Source organism: Suricata suricatta, chromosome X (assembly GCF_006229205.1).
Source record: "Suricata suricatta isolate VVHF042 chromosome X, meerkat_22Aug2017_6uvM2_HiC, whole genome shotgun sequence".
In the NCBI taxonomy this organism is placed as follows: Eukaryota; Metazoa; Chordata; class Mammalia; order Carnivora; family Herpestidae; genus Suricata; species Suricata suricatta.
This window is the reverse complement of record NC_043717.1, coordinates 97,149,490-97,156,769: the sequence shown is the minus strand read 5'-3', so window position 1 is coordinate 97,156,769 and position 7,280 is coordinate 97,149,490. Positions and strand designations below refer to the sequence as shown.

The window sequence follows — 7,280 nt, the reverse complement described above, 5'->3', positions numbered from 1 at the left end:
TCGCGAGGGCGAGCGGCTTCCAGGAGGCGGCGGCGGCGGCGCCGCGGCCGGAGCGAGCGAGCAGCGGGAGGAGCAGCGACCGAGCCAGGTGACCTGCCTGGGGGCGAAGGGGGTCGGGAGAAGGGGAGAGCTCGGGGGCCGGGGTGGTGCCGAAGGACCCGGGGTGCGAAGGAGCCGCCCTTCCTCCCCCTGCCGTGGCTCGCAGCCCCAGCCTCGGGGTCGGAGCTGGGCCAGGGCCTGGCGGTGCCCTGGGAACCCAGGGACCGCGAGCGGGGGGCGGGGGCCGAGGGCGCGGAGCGGGGACGCCCCAGACTTAGGGGCGACTTGTCCGGCTCTGGCCGCAGGGTGTGCAGCGGACTGGATCCCCTCTTTCTCCCGGAACCAGGTCGGGAGTCTACGGTACTATTTTCGATACTAATTTGATGCCCCCCCCCCCTTCTCCGTCCCCAGCATCCGTGCGTTTGGGGATATCTTTGGCGTCGAGTATACAGGTCTGTCGCAGGAAGGGTTTGTGGCTGTCCTCTGCAAGGTGTACCAACGGGCCCGTAGTTCATTTCGAGTTTTCATTTTCCAGTCATTTAGGAACCCAACAGGTATTTGAGCTATTTAGTTTCTTAGCTCTAGAGTGAAGAGCCCTTAAGTTTATCTCTGTCTCTTCAAAAACCTGATTTTCATTTTTGGTTTGTTATCGTTTCGGGCTATAGGGGTGACTCACATGACTTGTTTTTCTTTTCTTAATGTGTAACGGGCATAAAAATAGAATACGGGAATATATTCGTCTCTGCGGCTACTTATATTTTGGTGAATAAAAAGCTTTATATAACCGAAAAATCATCACAGAATCGGATAGATCTCAGTTGATGTTCTGTAAAGCATTCACAGTTTAAACCACCAGATCCTAAGATCCAAACTGCTTCTCTAACTTCTATTTGCCTGGAAAGCCCACAATGTGTCCTTGAACTTCCTATCTTAATTTTGACATTGACCACGGTAAGAGGAGCTGGGATGACATCATTTGCTCCAGCCACAGTTCTGGTGTTCTGTGACTGAGAGCACCTCTCTCCAAAACCTAAGGCCCCGGGCCTGCCCTTGGACTTCAGCTGAGGCATTTCCAAGGATGTCTCTTAAGAGAAGTATTCTGCTACATGCCCGGCAGCACTGCAGCTCACGCTTACGTAAGCCGGCTCCAGGCTGGTGTAGGCTCTGGGTGTGCTCAGAGCCATTGGTATCAGAGAGTTCCCAGCCTCCGGGGGTGGTGGTGCTTGGTGATTGGAGTTTGGAACAAAGTGCATTTGCAGCTTGGATTCTCAGCTTGCGTTTCTTTGCTGATTAATTTTTTAGAATGTCTTGTACTTAACCTTATCGGAAGCTCACTGTGCCCGTACAAAAGCGTGTAGGAGAGGTGGCAGTACTTTCATTTGCCAGGGAAACGGAAAAGTTAGTTCACCGAAGCCATACAGACGGCTTTACCGGGGGTACAGCATTAAAACTCCAACATAGATCTTCCGCTCTCACCCCAGGATTTTTGTTTTGTTTGTTTTTACTAAAATAGGATGTTTTAAAGTTTAAAAAAGTTTTTATAATGTTTTTTTTTTTTGAGAGACAGAGCATAAGGTGGGGGGTGGTTGCAGAGAGAGAGGGAGACAAAGTATCCCAAGCAGGTCCAGACTGTGAGCTGTCAGCACAGAGCCTGACTTGGGGCTCGAACTCACAAGCTGTGAGACCATGACCTGAGTTGAAGTCGGATGCTTAACCGACTGAACCACCCAGGTGCCCCTATTTTAAAGTTTAAAAAAAATTTTTTTAAAGTTTATTTTGAGAAACAGACGGAGCAGTAGAGGAGCAGAAAGAGAGAGAGGCAGAGAGAGAATCCAAGGCAGGCTCCATGCTGTCCGCACAGAGCCCGACACAGGGCTCGAGCCCACGGACCACGAGATCATGACCTGACCTGAAACCAAGAGTCAGATGCTTAACCGACTGAGCCACCCAGGTGCCCCTAAAATAGGACATTTTATACAAAAGTGTTTCACTTGGCACATTTCATGGATGGTATATCATTTTTTTCTATCCTTTTTGCCAACTCACATCTTGGCCCTGTCTTCGCTTGCCCAGGGCTGTCGCTGGGCTTCAGGGTGAGGACAGGAGTAAAGCTTTCTGAAGGAGGATCTGTGCTTTGTATTTACCTGCTGTCTTCGTCCTCTCCATGCAGCTTCGGGGACAGCAGGTGCTGAATAGAGTCCACAAACCAGGGCCCAGAAATGTCCGATATTCGTTTGACATCATCAGTCCAAGTATAATATTACTTCAGTCTTTACAAAGAGTCATTCAGGAGGAGAAATTGGAGAGTGTGAGTTTTGTTCCTTTAAAGCAACCTGCTCATCACTGTGCTTAGGAACTTAGATGTGAAACAGGAAAAGGAGTGGACTGCCTACTGCTTCTCAAGCACCTACTATGTTCTAGGTACTGTGCTAGGTGCTTTAGGCGTATTACCTTGTTTAATCCTCCCGACAGTGCTGGGAGGGAGGTGGTGGTGTGCTGATTACCCAGTGGAGGAAACTGAGCTTTGGGGATGATCCGGACAAATGCCTCACACCGCCAGTGCCGGTCAGAACGGCGCTGCCGATGGGCCTTACTCCAGGGCTCATTCCCTTTGCCATGTGCCAGGCTGTCCCTCAAAGGAGCTACTGATAAATATGGGAACCCCCAGCGCCTTGGTTTTCAGATATGGTGGTACATCAGAGCTACCTGGGTGCTTCTACAAAATACAGATACTGTGGTCTCCTCCCCTCCCCCTGCTGAGCTTAATTGGTCTGTGGTGAGGCCCAGGCCTAGATATTTCTGTTTTTTAATGTTTAAATAAACTATGTATTGAAATATAACATGAATCCAGGAAATGGCGCAAATCCTAAGTATATGGTTTGATGAATCTTTATGAATTGAACACATCTGTATAATCAGCACACCAATTAAGAAACACAACAGAGGGATACCTGGGTGGCTCAGTCGGTTGGGTGTCTGACTCCGGCTCGGGTCATGATCTCGCAGTCTGTGGGTTTGAGCCCCACATCGGGCTCTGTACTGACAGCTCAGAGCCTGGAGCCTGCTTCGGATTCTGTGTGTCCCTCACTCTCTCACCCCCCCGCGACTCTTTCTTTCTGTCTCTGTCTCTCTCAAAAATAAACATAAAAATATTTAAAAAAAGACACAACATTATTAGCACCCAAAAGCCAGCCTCGTGCCCCTTCCCAGTGACTACCCATCACCCTGCCCTGACCTCTAAGACAATAGCTATATTTTTTCCTGTTTTAGTACATTGCATGACTGAAATTATACAGTATCTACTGATTTATATAAGGTTTCTTTCACTCAGGGTAACGTATGTCCACGTAACCCATGTTCTGGATACCAGTGCCTCATTCTTGGCATTGTGGGCACTGTCCCATCATGTCGATGCACCACGTTTTGTCCATCCATTCACCTGCCGCTGGACACCCTGGTGGTTTCTGGTTTGGGTTGCTATGGCAGCGGTGCTCTGCTTGTCCCGGGCATGTCTTCGGGTGCGCGGCTCTGTGGGGTCCGTCCAGAGGGATGGCCCAGCCAGGTCACAATGTACGCATATGTTCAGCTTGAATGGGGCCCGCCCGGCCGGACAGTTTCCCAAAGTCGCCGTGTCTTGTAATTATTTTGTTTTGAAAGGTCCCCAAGCCATTCTAATGTGCAGCCAGATCTGAGGACCATTTCTGTGGTGTATCTGGAGTTCAGCAACCTGGCAGCCTGCAGGGTCTGTCACCTAGCTGGGAACTGTAAAGAATGACATACCAAGCTTCCTCCACAGCTTCAGATCTTCTAGAACATCTTCTCTGCTGAGTAGGGCGACTATAGTCCCCATTCCTGTAATCCTTTATGCTAAGCTATCTTTAAAAAAAATTTTTTTACATTTATTTATTTATGAGAAACAGAGATAGACAAAGCATGAACAGGGGAGGAGCAGAGAGAGAAAGAGACACAGAATCTGAAGCAGGCTCCAGGCTCTGAGCTAGTGGTTAGCAGAGAGCCTGACATGGGTCTTGAACCCACAAACTGTGAGATCATGACCTGAGCTGAAACCAAGAGTCGGATGCTTAACTGACTGAGCCACCACGCACGCCTGTGCCAAGGTGTCTTAATGCTGACGGGCCACTCTCACTATAAGGATCTGTGGACACATTGATCTATCTCCTTGTATTGCCACTTCTCAAAGGCAGAACCTGGGTTTGATCATTTTTATAGTCCCAGCACTCAGTGTAACAGGTACGCGTAGCAGGTGCTCCATAGATGTGTATGAAATGAATGATTGATGGGTAGAATGACTGAATGGTGCGGGACAGCCCGGGCTGCAGAGAGACGCCCCATCTTTGCACTAAGGCTTAAGCACTTCATTCCTGGGAGACCGCCTCAGGATATCACCCAGAGCGTAATGACTTTTACTTATCTAACGGAGCTTGTTGGCATTATGGGTAATCTGGTTGCTCTTCCCCCAGCGGATTAGAAATAGAAAATTAGATTAGATGAGATAAGGGATGTGGAAGCACTTTGTAAACTGGAGAACAGCATCTAGATAGGAGGGCGTGATAAAGGGAGCAGGGGGTCTGCTGGGGACTAGACGTCTGGCAGCGGCAGGAGGAGGCCATATCCACGTGCCACATGGAGTAAAGGAAGCCAGCAGCATGTCCGGAAAGGAGCCAGGAGCAGACCCCCAAATATACAACCATCGGGTGCCGTTGCATGTGGGGTCAGCCAACCCAACCCAAGCCATGTGGCAGGAATTTGTGACTTTCTCTACCTTGGTCTGCGTTCGATTCCTGGTCAAGGAAACATTTGTTCTTGAGAAGTCGCATAGCCGTGTACTGCCTAAGAGCCTTAGCTTTGCACTTGAGCTGACCCGGGTCGGCCACTTGTTAGGGGTATGCTAACTTGCTTAGTGCCAGTGCTGGGTAATATTAGGTCTACTTTACTTTGTTATTGTCAAGTGGCCACTACCTCTTAGGCAGTAGATGAGAGAAAAGCACAGAAGGCACTGGGCATGGTGTCTGGCACTGAACAAGCTCTCAGTGAAAGCTAGTTCCTAACTGGAGTTTTAATATATCCCCATAGGCTAGTATTCACAAACGATAACATTGCATTATCAAAAAAAACGTTTACTGAAGTCTTTAGCTATGTTAAGCAAAGTCTATTAAGAAGTGAGTCATGCTTTAGAGAGAAGATCTTCTTTGGAAATCTTCACATTAAAAACAACTTGGAGACAGGGGTGCCTGGGTGGCTCAGTCTGTTAAGCTTCTGACTCTCGATTTTGGCTCAGGGTATGATCTCGCAGTTCGTGGTGTCAAGCCCTGAGTTGGGCTTTGCAGTGACATCGTGGAACCTACTTGGGATTCTCTCCCTCCCTCCCTCCCTCTCTCTCAAAATAAATAAATAAACTTTAAAAAATAAAGTAAAAAAAACAACCCTGGGATATAGGCAGGGGTAGACAGTAGCCTCTATAGAATGATAGCTTCTCCCAGGTTTCTGAGTGTTTATACCAGTTACTTTGAGAATTTAAACAGGGAGGAACCTTCAAACAGGAAAACAAAATCCAGCCATCTTGTTTCTTCATTCTATGCTTTATTGGACAGAGCCTGCTTGATTTTGGAAAACAAAAAACATTAAAAAAATTTTAATGTTTTATTTATTTTTGAGAGAGAGAGAGACAGAGACAGAGATAGCATGAGCAGGGGAGAGTCAGAGAGAGAGGGAGATACAGAATCCAAAGACAGGCTCCAGGTTCTGAGCTGTCAGCACAGAGCCTGACACGGGGCTCAAACCCATGAACCACGAGATCATGACCTGAGCTAAAGCTGGATGCTCAACCAACTGAGCTACCCAGCGCCCTGGAAAAAAAATTTTTTTAAGGTTTTTTTTTAAAGTTTATTTATTTTGAAAGAGAGAGAAAGAGAGAGAGAGCGAGAGAGCGAGAGAGCATCCCAAGCAGGCTCTGCACTGTCACTGCAGAGCCCAATGCGGGGCTCGAACCCATAAACTGAGAGATTATGACCTGAGCAGAAACCAAGAGTCAGATGCTTAACTGACTGAACCACCTAGACAGCCCTGGAAAAGAACATTTTTTAAAAGCAAAATTGCTGGTAAAATCCCCACATATTTTCTAATACTTAACAGCCCTCTTCTGAAGGCAAAACAAATTTGAGCATTTTCTGGAAACTTTGGGTAAATAGTGGTGGCAGCCCTGGCATTTCATCTTGTGTTTACCAGTCCTTTGAACATGATTAACATCTTTCTCTCACTAATTGAAGTGCTCTTCCTTTTCATTTGGACTTGAAAATCTCAGTGCCTCCCATCATAGAAAATAATTTGAATTTAGATTAGAGTGTGTTGAAGTGTGTTTAAAGTTATTCACATGTCCTATTTAATCTGTTGACATATTTTATTTGGAAAGCTACATGAAGACAGTTTAAATTCCTGTGATATCATGGGGCAGTGAAATCCACGGAGCAGAGATGGGAAACTTTAACTGTAATGTCTGTCCATTTTGGGATAATCTTAAGAGTTTCATGAACTGGTTGTAAAAGTTCACGTTCACGTTAAGGTCTCAGCTGGCGGTCTTGCTGCTCTTCTTGATGCTTTGCGTGGCCAAGTTTTAATGGCTGAAAACAATTTGTTTATGGTTTCCTTTATGAGGACTCAGGACTAGAAATGCGTGTGGGGTTCTGGTTCCAAGGAGGACCCGGAGAAGACAAAGCCGTGGAATTCTTCCAAGACTACGAATTATTCAGTTCCTGACCACAGTAATTCCTTGAGTTACCATTTTGTGTGCTAATAATAGAACCCGTTTGGACGGATTCCTCTTGGAATTGAAAAATCAGGAACGCCTTTCACTCTTTTCTAGTCGATGCATAAACTAGAAGAATGTGAAAAAAGGAATAGTTTCAGTTTCTCACTAGCTTGAGATTTAAACATGCACTCCAGAGTAAGATGCTGGCTTTTTGTTTTTGTTTTTGATTTGTTGTTTTAGTTAAACCCTTTGACAATGGTTTTCTATGTTTGGTGATGACTGACAAAAAACATTTTCCCTTGCCCCTGGGAAATAAGTAATAAACCTGCTGAATCGGGCATAGTTGAGAGAGAAGATCAAAATCACTTGCCTGTGTACCAGAAAAAAATGCGGTATGCAGTACTTAAAAAAGAAGCATGTCATGTCTGAATTGGGTTGAATGTATATTGATAATACCAAAAGGAATGTGTATTGT

The 7,280-nt window shown here is 46.6% G+C and overlaps 1 protein-coding gene across 5 annotated transcripts in view; it reads left to right on the top strand.

Moving 5' to 3' along the window:
- The window catches only part of ARHGEF6 (Rac/Cdc42 guanine nucleotide exchange factor 6), a 108,292-nt gene that overhangs the window by 11,337 nt on the left and 89,675 nt on the right, over positions 1–7,280 (top strand). The window contains exon 1 of one of the 5 annotated variants that reach the window (XM_029929735.1): positions 37–88. The exons of the other annotated variants lie outside the window; for them this stretch is intronic. The gene's annotated coding sequence lies outside the window, so the exon portion shown is untranslated. Of the gene's footprint in view, positions 1–36; positions 89–7,280 lie in introns of those variants that run through there. 5 annotated transcript variants of the gene reach the window in all.